Raw genomic sequence first — 13,179 nt, forward strand, 5'->3', positions numbered from 1 at the left:
GGGGGATTTTTCACGATTTGTGAAAGTGCAAAATAATCTATTTTGCATTCTTCCAGTAAATTCTTCCAGCAAGCACAAAACACTAAGAAACTATGATAAAGTTCTATTCCAATGAACTTAATAAGGTAAGGGTACTGCTTCAATCAGCAATGGGCTGAGGGCCCAGGAAGTACCAGTGTTTGCACTGAGCTGCAGAGGAAAAGAAGCTTTTCTTTTTTACCTTTACTCAGAATGGAATGTAATTTTGATGTTTCTTCTGATTGCTTCACCAAATTCAAATGGCGAAGTGAGAGACATTGTAACAAGTTGGTGATAATACCTGTGGGTGGCTCCTCCATGATAGCAAATAGGAAAAGCTTAGCTAGCAAAGGTAAGACTATTCACAATGTCAAATTATCAATCAGTTGGTCTACTGGGCCAGATAGAGAATGAACAGGACAGTGGCTCAATTGATGTTATGTAGGTTTTATTCCAATATTCAAGAAAAGAAAACTCAGTTAAACACACACACACACACACACACACACACACACACACACACACACATGCTATGATATTTTTATAATTTTGAGAAATATCTTTAGTTAACCAAATGTTCCTAAATATCTGAATAAATGTTTAACTGTTAGTTTAAATTAAATCCTTTTCATTCTCAACTTTTTAAAATCATGATTTTGAGTAATCTATAATGTTCTGTCCTTATACTATTATGTTAATCTAACATTGAATATAGTCTAAATCAAGCTTGTACAACCCGCGACGCATAGGCTGCAATGCGGCCCAGGACAGCTTTGAATGCAGCCCGGCACAAATTTGTAAACTTTCTTCAAACATTCTGAGTCTTTTTTGTTTTTGTTTTAGCTCATCAGCTATCCTTAGTGTTACTATATTTATGTGTGGCACAAGATAATTCTTCTAATATGACCCAGGGAAGCTAAAAGATTGGACGTCCCCTAAACTCTTTGCCACATTAACTAATCATTATTTTAAGCAGTTGCCCTTCTAAAATAAATTGCTTCTTTAGTAGATTTCATAAAATCAGAGCAACTCTGAATTTTTTTCTAGGCTTTTGACTCTGTTCTATAAGCTTTTTGTTGTTTCAATCTTTAAACAAATTATCTTCCTTCTTTTTCTTTTTCTTCTTATTCATTGCACTCTCATATTCTTTGCACAGCAGCCTGCAGAGTTGGGATAGAAGAAGGCAAAGGCCATCTCTTTAAAGCTGAGTACTATGTGACATCATATTTCCTTGACATCACCCATATTGGAAACAGATTCCAAGTGTCATTTAGAGGACCCTCTCTTTGCTACTACCTAGCTCTTTGTTTCAGTCATGTGATCCTAGCCTCACCTGCTTTCCCTAAGGGTGCTTCAAACCCAGGAGAGTTGTGTCAGAGGAGTTCAAACCAGAGCGACTCCATCTTGAGTGAGGGCTGGGACTTGCTGGGATGCATTCTCATAAATTTAGGTATTACTAGCCTCGAGATGTTTACAGTTAAGAGAGCAGACTGATAGTGTTTACTAAACAGACTCAGACTTGGGAATGTCCTAATATCCCGATATCTTGAGAACAAAAGCATTCCTAATTTTGCTTTAAAGATAATAATACTGATTCTTGCAAAATATTACAATTAAGAAAATTAATCCTCAATCACAAAAGCTTGTAGCAGAGCACATCTCCCCATCATCTTTTTTCATCATATCTATACAAGCATTGTAGCTAAGGTAGGAGCATTACTCCTCCTGCTTTCAGAAATGCCCTACTCTGTCTATGATAGCTGTTCTTTCACCACTGTACTTTCTTCCTAAACTTGCTTTTGCTTTGCACTGAGGACTCACTCTGAATTCTTTCTTGTGTGAGATCCAAGAACACTCTCTTGGGGTCTGGATTGGGACCCCTTTCTTGTAACTGTTGTATATGCTTGTGTTTGTTTAATTTGTTATTTCTTTCCAAGGTTTAATGTCATTTATGTCATACTTAATTTTTTTGTCAGTTTTTTTACTAGTATAAAACATGAAGCCCAGGGGAAGTACAAAACCGGAGACTATTATGTAAAGGGATATGGGAAGAGGAAGAGGCCTTAAATAGATCTACTATGTGCCAGTTACTTTACAATCTTTTATCTTACTGCATCTTTACAACAATCTTGGCCATGTTACCCTCATTTTACAGTTAAAGAAACCAAGTTACAGAGAGATTAACTACTTTGTCAAAGTTTCTTACCAAGCCAGGGTTAGAAGTCAATACATCTATACTAGGCTTCCTCCTACTGGGGTCTTTTCCAGCAAATCACAGATGGTAACTACAATGCATAATATTTTTAATTTTTTTTAAAATGTGCACATGCATGTCGGGAGAATGCTCCTTTTAAAGCCATATTGAATGTAATTGTTGGAAGGCATGACTTTTAGGTCAAGCAATTGTCACTGAGTAAGGACAAAGTGTCTTGAACATTTATCACTCCATACATTCTGAGAATGGTTATGCACTTTTCTAAAAGAAAAGGATATATATTTCTACAATACTAGAGTCATTTCTGTTTAAACCCATTTGGCAAGAAATAAGCATATCTGCCGCCAAAAGAAGAGGAATTTGGCAATGATTTTACAAGGTAAAATCCCACAAGGTGTTTCCATGGGGCACTACCAATGTGAAAAATGCTGCTGGTGGCTTGCCAATGTGAGAAGCACACATTTGGCCAAATATACCTCACTTGTCCAGGTGTCTGCTTAAGCCAAGAACCCTGGGAGCACTCCTGGCTAATAAATATTTTTGTTGGAGAAATAATCATTGTGGGGTTCCCAAATTTTATATGAAGTCCTTATGCCAGATTTGTTTGTGACTTTGAGTTAAAAGACTGAGTTGCTTTATATGCAGTGGGTCACAACATTTCTGCAGTTTGATGGTTTGCAGTTTGAGAATTTGATTAAGAAATGAACACTTTCTCCAGAAAAACAAGTGCACAAGAGAGAAATGCATGCCATTTCTTATAGACTCCCAGGATAAAAGCCTCTCCTCTGGTGATTGTACCATTTCCCCAGCTTTGGTGGGTATCCAGAACCTGAAGAAATGATTCACTTGGAACATTTTATTTCAAAGTATAAAGGAAGTTTATAAATCTGTTGCCGATATTCCTTTTACCATCAGGGTCACCCACTTCCTAGAAATAGGGCTTTTTCTAGCTCCTTCAGTTTCTTCTAGCATTTGTGCCAAAGGACCTATTGCATCTGCTGGAGACATTTCCAGTGGATTTCTTCACTGTTGTCTTGGCTGCCACGTACTACCCAAACAACTATCCAAAACCAGCCTCATTTGCAACTTTGTGGCTTGAGGAAAGAATGGTTCTAGGTTAAGGTACACTTTCCTAGACAGTACCTGTCTTTCCTAAAAGATGGTTAGGTAGCCTCATTCCATTTATAGTAATTTTAGCATTTAGTGAACACCTACTATGCGCCAGACACTTTGTAACCATTCTCTGTAATCTTCCACCACATCCTACCAGGTCGTTTTAACAAAGGATACTGAAATTTCAGCAGTTTAGATCAGTTGCTTGAGGTTTATGACTGACCCAGTCCTTCTCTGAAAATATTCCTTGACCAGTATCACACTGTGCTTAAGTGCCCTCTCTGCATTCACACCACCTGGTCTATGCATTTATCAGTACTTATTAGACTCTATTGTAATCCCTGTTCAACCCAATGTTTTTCTTATACTTGATTATAAAATGCTTTGTAGATTGAATAGGTATTCCAGAGCCTGCTCAGTAAATGAACGGACATAAAATTGGAGTCCTAATCCAGGACTGACTACTAACAAGTGGCATAATTTTAAGTAGGAATATTACTTCTCTGGGTCTAGGTTTGCCCTTCTGTGAAAATAAGGGGGCCAGGCACAGTGGCTCATGACCGTAATCACAGAACTTTGGGAGGCAGAGGTGGGTGGATTACCTGAGATCAGGAGTTTGAGACCAGCCTGGCCAACATGGTAAAACCCCATCTCTACTAAAAATAGAAAAATTAGCTGGGTGTGGTGATGCATGCTTGGAATCCCAGTTACTCGGGAGACTGAGGCAGGAGAATTGCTTGAATCCAGGAGGCAGAAGTTGCAGTGAGCTGAGATAGTGCCACTGTATTCCAGCCTGGGTGACAGAGTGAGACTCTGTCTCAAGAAAACGGGGGGCGGGTGGGGGGCGGTGAGGAGGGTGGGCAGGGCATAACTAGTAAAACAGGCTGTGATACAAAGCAGACCCCACTACCTGAGAATGAATGACAAAAGCCGTGACCTCTATGCCAAGACCGATGCCTCTAATTGCTCATACCTGCTTCCCTCACCGCAATGGCTATACTGACTTTCAAACTACTGTTTTCAACTATACCATTCTGCCAAATGACAAATGATGATCATTGTCTAGGGCCAAGAGAAATGTATTCTGCTAATAGAGGGATGGCTATTCCATTTACTAAGAATTGCAAAGAGGTTCTGCATGACTCTCTATGGCTGGGAGGTACTCAGGAAGCTTTCCTTGTTACCTGTACTTGTGTGCCATTGTGATTAGTATTCATACAAGAAGGCCAGAATTTGGTTTTGAATGCCTCTTGGTCCTAAACATGGGTCATCATTTGGCATTTGGCAAAATGGTATAGTGGAATACCCTAGTTTGAAAGTCAAAAGTTCTTCTCTAAAGTTAACTTTTTAGATAGTGTTTTGTTATCAAAAACACGATAAGGCTTTTAAAACTGTCGAAATTTGATCAAGGGCTTGGTGTAAGCCTATTTTTTCCTCTCTAACAACAAAAGTACCAAGTGAAGTCAATGAAAAATTTATTTTACATGCTTGCTATTAAGACTAAAGAATAGTACTTAGCCTAATTCCTTGAATAATTTGCAAGACTTGCCACATCAAGAAAAAGAAACACACAGGGATCTAAAAGAATTAAAAATTATTATTATTGTATCACTGGAAGACAGCATTTTTTTCTTCTTCTTAGCACTTAAAAAGTCTCCCTTTGTCCTTTAGAAAGTTTCTGATTGAATAACAAAACAGATGAGCCAATGTAAATTGAAGGCTATTTAAGATAATGATATCCTTTTTTCCTTTAGAGGAATCATCTGAATAGTGTGAAGGAAAGGGACTTAAAAAAAAAACATTTTCCTCATGAAGTACACTAAAATAGACATCAGAATAAAATATGGGCAAGCTTAAGAACTATACTCATCCAAGCACTGGGATCCTGCCAATGATACTGCACAAAAAATAAAGGAGATTTAAAAAATTACAACAAGAAGAAAAAACTACTTTGGACATTCTTCAAAGTAAATCACCACCTTAGGCACAATATAGATTTTTACTATTTAAGGCAGAGAACAATAGTTGTTCAACCTGAAGCTGACATTGTATTAAGCAACAATGAGTAAAAAGTACTATAAAGTGTAAAATTAACTACCTGGATTTTCAAGTCTTAGTAAGTGTTCCACTTACACATATTAAAACTTGTTCACAATAGAAACAGGTCGCACCATGGTCATACAATCTTTTGAAACTTGGTCATCCACTGTTTAGAGCAGATTCACCCTTTAAACAAGTTTCACAAAAGTAGAGTCATGATATTCCTGCAGTCTACTCAGAACTGGTTACTAATGCATATTTACCAAAAAGCATTTCTAGGTGTGCTACTATTAAAGTAATTTTTAAGTACAAATGTAGATATATTTTTCTAATTTCTTTTAGAAAACCTTGTGACTAAATCAATTGATTCAATATTTCTAAACACCATTATGATATTCAGGAAGTTTAAAATGGCAGTTAATCTGTAACAAAGTGATCACTTCATGATTCACACGAATTAGCACTTTCATGTCATTAGGTAGAATTAGACTCTTTATGCCCCATAATAACATTGGCTCAGCAAATGTTTCTTGGACACTTTCTATGTGCCAGTCTCCCCCTGTAATTGAAAAACTCAGTCTATGATGAGATAGAAACTCTGGATGGAACAGAGATGAGTAACTACTGCCTTAATTGCACAAAGTCCCAATGGAAAAATAGTGGACCAGAGGCACAAAGATGGAAATCTGAAAAGCCATCAAGGATATAAAATCAGGGAGCTCAGAAAAGCATGCGTTGCCACATCATACCTGAGGATGTTGTGGAGACTTTACTTCTAGTTGGAATGATTCAAGGTACATATCTGTTAAGCCACATATAGTTTGAACCTTGATGACCGTCCTGACTACCTTCTCTACTTGCCCCATTCAAATTCTTAGCATTAACTGCTCAGTATTACCTAGGATAGCCTCCAATAAAATCCTGATAAGGTTTCTATTTTTGGAAAACACACCTTTTCCTCATCCATTGAAACCTAAGATGTTCCACGAAGATTTTCTATGACTATAAGTTTTAGCTGAACTCGCTTCATCAGCACCAGGGAATTGACTTGTGTGGGTTGAAAAATGTTAATATTAGCTATCATACATGATATTCCTATTATGTACGAGGTATGGATCATATCATTCCCTTTTCATAAAAATTCCTTGATATAGAGACTAATATTACCACTTTGCCAATGAAGAAGACGAGGCTTAAAAATTTCAAGTACCATGTCAAGGCCACATGCCCTGTAAGTGTCAGAGTACATTGTGTAAACAACTCCAGGGTTGGGACTTGAATTTAAGCTCTTAGCCATTCCCCTATTCAGCCTCTTCACACCCTTGAAAACACGCATACACAACACAATAAAATATACAACACAATAAAAGCTTTTACATATCAAGAAAACAATATACAACATTTTTCTGTTTTTATAGTGGTTCATAAATTGACTTAAATTTACAAGATTTTATTGTATTAAACAAAGGTACCCAGGCTTGTTATAGTAAGAATCCTCAGGCCTTTCAATATGCTAGTGTGCAAAAGAGGACCAGAATGTGAAGTTATTCCCCAAATATTTTGGACTAGATCTCATTCTTACAGAGTCTTTTGATACTAGGTTGAAGGAACGTTGGTTCCTCTAGATCAAGTTCTTCACAGTATATGAGAATATCTATTAAAATGGTCTAGGGGCTTTTTGTATCTTGACATATTATATTAGTGAGTTTTCAAAGAAATGGCAGTTGATGACTCAGTTGTCTTACTTTCCTTATTTATGATTGAAGAGAGTGGAAGACATGAGCATGAACACATGTGGATAAATACACTTCTAAATGAATATGTGCATTTGTAAGCTTGCATGGAGATAAGAGATTGAGCAAGTAAAAAATATTCTCATCTAGCATTGTGGTGAAAGGTGGTGAATTTGATGCCAGGATTTGAAAATGAGATGGATCACAAGTCCCAAAATTGGCAAGAAATATATGGCACCAATGATTAGTCAAATGCAACCAAAAAACTGGTCTCTGTGTTTTCTTTTGTATACCTGTTAGAGATTCCTCATTTTCCTATTTGATAAAAAGTAGGTTCAAATTACTATTGATAGTTTAAAATTGTAGATTCTCATTCTACTAACAAGAGAAATTTGTCTTTCATTTTGAATTCAAATGATTTTCAACATTCTGAACACAAGACAAACGAAAAATAAATTTTGCTAATTTTCTACATTCCTATACTATATGTATGTATCTGTCAGGAGTTCAGTACATAGGAGAAGTATGGAGGAAGGTTGTTTCTCTCTTTCTCTGTCCAGGAAAGGCAAAGTGATTTAGAATTAAATATTCTTTGAGAGCAATTTTTGAATTTTTGAAGTGCTCTCAAAGGACAATTACTATGTTAAAAATATTACATATTAACATTAAAAAGGAGAAAGAAAATACGATTATTAAAAGCATATAAAATTGCATATAAAATATATAACAGTAAGAGGATATTTGGTGTTGGAGAATAGTTTGGAATAGTTTTGTCTTTTGCTGTAAGCAAATATAATGGTTGAAATAATAATTCACATGCTATGAAGAAAAACCTAAACTGACTTTCCCCTTATTCAACAAGCAAGTATGATGTGTACTATACTTTTCTTTCATGACAGCTATTAGTATTTTTAAAAACTGGCCTTTAGAGCCGGGCACGGTGGCTCACACTTGTAATCCCAGCACTTTGGGAGGCCGAGGTGGGTGGATCACAAGGTCAGAAGATTGAAATCATCCTGGGCAACATGGTGAAACCCTGTCTCTGCTAAAAATACAAAAAAATTAGCTGGGCGTGGTGGCACATGCCTGTAGTTCCACCTTCTCAGGAGGCTGAGGCAGGAGAATCACTAGAACCCGGGAGGCAGAGGTTGCAGTGAGCTGAAATTGTGCAACTCCACTCTAGCTCGGCAACAGAGTGAGACTCCATCTCAAACAAACAAACAAGCAAAAAACCTGACCTTTATAGTCATAAACTTTAGCTATTTAGAAACTTGGTTTATATCATACAGATTATTTTCCAACTATCCTAGAAAAGGAATTACTACAGCATTACCATAGGTCTAATAAGATCTTTAAAATCATTTTACAATTTTATTGTTCTTATATTTTTAATAAAATGGATGGAATTTTATGTAAATTCTAGAATAGGCAATAAAAACAGCAATTGTTTGTTCTGATTGTTTCTTTTAAACTATTAGAATAGAGAAATATGATTATATTGAATACTCAATTATTTTGAGGATTTTCCTTCTATATGTTTCAGGAATTTAGTTTTGTTTTTTGTTGTTGTTGTTTTTGTTTTTTTTTGTTTTTCTGTTGTTGTTATTTTTTCCTGTTCTATAGGCTCCAGAAGTTCAGGAGAACAAATATAGCAATAATAAAAATTAAAACCTACCCACTGGATTTTGAGATGACAACAGTTATTTGTAGATTTTAGACTATGTTCCATGCTGCTAGACTGAGTAGAACATGTTTGCCCTAAAATCTTTTCCAAGCCTACAATATGGTCTCTAGTTTCAAGTGATGACAAAGACAGACTGGTAATCAAAGAGCAGGAAATTCATTTTTGAAAAATCCTTAAGGATTCCTTTGGAGTCTGATATAACACCATCTCTTTAAGTAGACTAAGTGCATATCCCTAAAGATTTGTTTTTAGATTACTCTATTTATTCCTTTACTTCTCAAATTTGATTTGAATTGTATTTACACAAACAAATTTTTTTCTATATACATTTAGATATCCAGACCAAAAACTTGCTGTGTATATGCTGCTGAGATTCGTATGGAAATAGTATGGCTCAAGCTATTGCAAAAGACTTCAAAGTTTTGAGTGAATCTGCATAGAGACATAAATTATCCAGGATATTCAAAGCCATAAATTAGCTGCAGGACATAAATAGCTCTCTCGTGGCTCACAGAATCACAACAGTTCTCTTTATTTCACATTTGTCTATTATCACTTTTTCTCTAAGAATCTTCATGGGCTTTCCTTCTTTTCCCGCACTGTTTTTATTTCCATATTCAGAATAAGCTCTGTGGTAGCAGTTGCATTTGCAAAGTTAAAAGTACTGGACTACTTAAATGAACATTAAACTTGGTTCCTTCCTCCCTCTCTGCCTACAACACACACAGAGATTAGTAGACACAAACTACAGGCACTGTTAAATTAAAGCTAAAACTAAACATTTTTAAGAAAAAAATTGTTGGATTAAATATGATTCACCACTAAAAATATTTTCTTTGGCTGCCTGAAATATATATATATATGTGTGTATATGTATGTATATATAATATATGCAATATTATATAATATATAGTTACAAATATATGTGTGTACATGTATGCATTTATTGTTTTATACATGTATATAAAAATCATTATATATATATATATATATATATATATATATATATATATATGCAAAGCCTATAAATATTGTTTGGACCAGAGGACAGAATAGTCTGATCAACATAAAAATAGAACAACTAATTTAAAAGATACCACTGTTACCTAAAGTCGTGGTTGAAAGTTTCAAAAGAGAAACAGTTCAGAAGAAAATGTCAGTTTTTGAATTTTTAAAAAGCTCATACAAACCATAAATTCCTTTTCCTAAATTAATCTCAGGATCCTGGATAAATGTCATAATGTCCCCATAGAGTGATAAAGGGTGAGAATCTGCCCATGAATAACCACTAAGTGAATTTCATAAATATTTGAAATAACCGTCCTTCGCTGTTTTAAATGGCTATCCTCCTGTTTTGGTTCCTCCTCAAGCCCCCCTCTCTTTTACAATAAAATATTGTTGCCAAAGTACCTCATCTTAATCATATAATAAAATTAACTCCCTCTTTTCAGTGCAAAGAAAGTAATTAAGTTTAAATATGTACTAGCTGTTTGTATGTAAGCTTCATAAAATTCATTTTTAAATATCTTATGCAAATATCAAAACATAAAGCAGTCATTTCATGGCTAAAAGCTATTTTTGTCTCTTCATCTTTTCCAACATATTTTCATACACATACAACCTGTAATAAAGACAGATGCACAGTTGATGCAAATGAAAATAATATTTTTAATCAACATTGCAACTGTTGAATTGATAAATGCTTTAATGACAGGAATAAACAGTTTGATTGTACTGTTTTAATTAAATTTGTTTGAAAATGTGTTTTAGAAATAAAAAAAAATATGAACAATAAAAGTGAGTACACATTTGTTTGGTGCAGGACAGACTTTCCTATGATGTAATCGCACATTTTACAAAAGTGTGATATTTAGTGCATGGGAAGACTTCTGCCCTGCCTGTGACATTTATAAGGTTCACTTTACAATGCAGACTTCTCTGAAAGGAAAAGTCATAGGAAGTTGAACACATTAAGTTCAAATAGCATTATCCAAAAAGTCCCAAAGAGAATTTATAACAATTAGAAAAATCAAAGAAGGATTTAAAGGATCTAGCCCCAATGTAAGAAATTATTATTCCAAGAAGATGTTTGGCAATAAAATACAAAACAAAACTCTCAAAACCAAAACCCTCTCTCAAAAATGGAATGAAAATATACTGATTCAAATTGTCCTTATGAGATTGTATGAGATATGAACAAAAGAACTCCATTATTTAATACCAGATACCTCACAAGAATCTTAGGCTAGGAACTCGGATCTTATTTTAAATACATTTCTTAAAAAAAAAAAAAATGTGAAAATCCCCTAAAAGTTGTAAGCCTCGTTATTTATCTAGATGTTTCAACTCACATATCTGTCTCCAATAAAGAACTCACCCCCGAAACTGAATAATTTAGAAGCCTAAACCCAGTTTTTTCTCACATGAAATTATTCTATTGGAACAAAACACCCATGTTTCAAATAGAGAAAATACGAAGAAGAAAATTAAAAAATAAACTAGTTAAGGGAATCCTGAAAACCAGGAACTCCCCGTCAATTGCCACAATGAATTAAAATAGCCAATGCTCATCAGTGTCTTTAATAGAAATAAAATCAGGCGCATCATGAAATGTCACCATACCTGCGTGCACTTTAAACGACTACGGCACACACGATGTAAAATCTTCACTCTCAGAAATACAGCATACTTCATTTAACTGCTGCAAAACACTGCTGCAGAGGATCCCAGTACATTTTTTTCAGGCAACGGATCCAGCTTTCCACCAGCCCTGTGACCTTTGAACTCCCTTCTGCCCCCCTCCCCTCGCTTCTGCAGTCAAAGCCTCCGAGCAGGTCTCATTTGCATAAGGCTCAGGCAGTCCTCCAGCAGCTGAAACGGAATGCTGGGTAAGGAATTGTGGAACTGCGGCTCTGCCAAGGTACCTGAATCACGGGAGAGCAGGAATACGCCATGGGGAGTGGGCGCAGGTTTTACTGGGCTGTCAGCATCACATTCCCCCGTGTCTATTAATGGATAAACGATTTTAACGCTTTGTTTTAGAGTTCTATTCTCACTGCTTACCCCTTCCCCACCGAAAGAAGCTGTCAGCAGCGACTGTGGTAACCAAGGAAACCTAAATAGTCAAATGCTTCATTTAAATACGTGTGGAAGGCCAATTTTAAATTTTCATTAACTTCTCTTGTTTTTGAAACATAGCTTTTTTTTTTTTTTTTTTTTTTTAAATTCAAATACATATTGCACGTATAATCAGGCACATGGGATATTTCTTTTTGTTGCTGTGGTTTGAACAGCATCTTACAGTCATAAATTTATATTAGTCACTACACAAATACATGAGGTCACTATAGTAATTCTGTAAAATGTTAAATGTGCCCCAGTGCCTTAGAGACTGTCATCCTAAGTGGTGTCCAAAAATTAATTGTAAAGAATTTAGGTCCCAGGATGCCTTTAAAACAAAACAGCAGTAAAAATGTAGAGCAATGTTAAACTGTGTATTTAAATCTAAAGATTCATATTGCTGTAATGCTTATCTGTCTTTGGCAAAGATATTCAGTGTTGTGCTTTTATTTGCTAGTTATTTCTTTCCTTATTTTCCTACACACAACAATCTCTCTATTTGGAACATAAACTTCTCTATTGCTCATAAATGCAAGAAGTGGTTATCTTCTACATAAAGAAGGTCATGTGTATACATATTTTATAAATATACATAAAGACATATATTCTTTCTAAATAGTAAACCAATGAAAATATGCATCATCAAATAATATTTTCCTTTTAAAAATTAAGCTAGTTTGTTTTTCTCCAAATATCAGTGAATAATATTTATAAAAGAAAAGGTTTTGTGCAATAATCTTTTCCATTTGCTAAAAGAAATGTAACATTAAAAAAAATATAGATATGTATTACTAAAGTATAAAATAGATTGTTCTAATAGTGTTATTAACATTTCAAAATTTCCTTGTTTTTAATTTTTTATTCAAATAATAAAATATTCCAAGCCTTCCTTTTGCAGTATACTAAAACACATCAACCAATTTTGAAAGACGTGTTATCTAATTTATAAGACATGTAAACTATTGCAACCAGATTGTTTTAGTACTGGAAAAATAATTTTGAAGCTTTTTATTTGAGCTATTTGTTAGTAGTGCTCTCTTTTATATTATTTCTGCATACATATAAGATTAAAATTTATTAGATGAATTTCTTTCTTACCTATAAAATTTCTAAATAGAATAAATAACTTTTCAGTTTAATATAATGATATCAACATTTCTCTGTCACATCTGACTACATCGACAATTTAATCACATTGGGTCAATTCAAGTGCATCCTTAACATTACACACTACAAATATCTTGCAAAGTTTTTGT

At 34.8% G+C, this 13,179-nt stretch overlaps 1 protein-coding gene across 4 annotated transcripts in view; it reads right to left on the reverse strand.

Annotated features, from left to right (window-relative positions):
* The window catches only part of CSRNP3 (cysteine and serine rich nuclear protein 3), a 205,810-nt gene that overhangs the window by 90,110 nt on the left and 102,521 nt on the right, over positions 1-13,179 (reverse strand). Inside the window, exon 1 of one of the 4 annotated variants that reach the window (XM_074399565.1) lies at positions 11,426-12,500. The exons of the other annotated variants lie outside the window; for them this stretch is intronic. The gene's annotated coding sequence lies outside the window, so the exon portion shown is untranslated. Of the gene's footprint in view, positions 1-11,425; positions 12,501-13,179 lie in introns of those variants that run through there. 4 annotated transcript variants of the gene reach the window in all.

Source organism: Saimiri boliviensis, chromosome 5 (genome assembly GCF_048565385.1).
Source record: "Saimiri boliviensis isolate mSaiBol1 chromosome 5, mSaiBol1.pri, whole genome shotgun sequence".
Classification (NCBI taxonomy): domain Eukaryota; kingdom Metazoa; phylum Chordata; class Mammalia; order Primates; family Cebidae; genus Saimiri; species Saimiri boliviensis.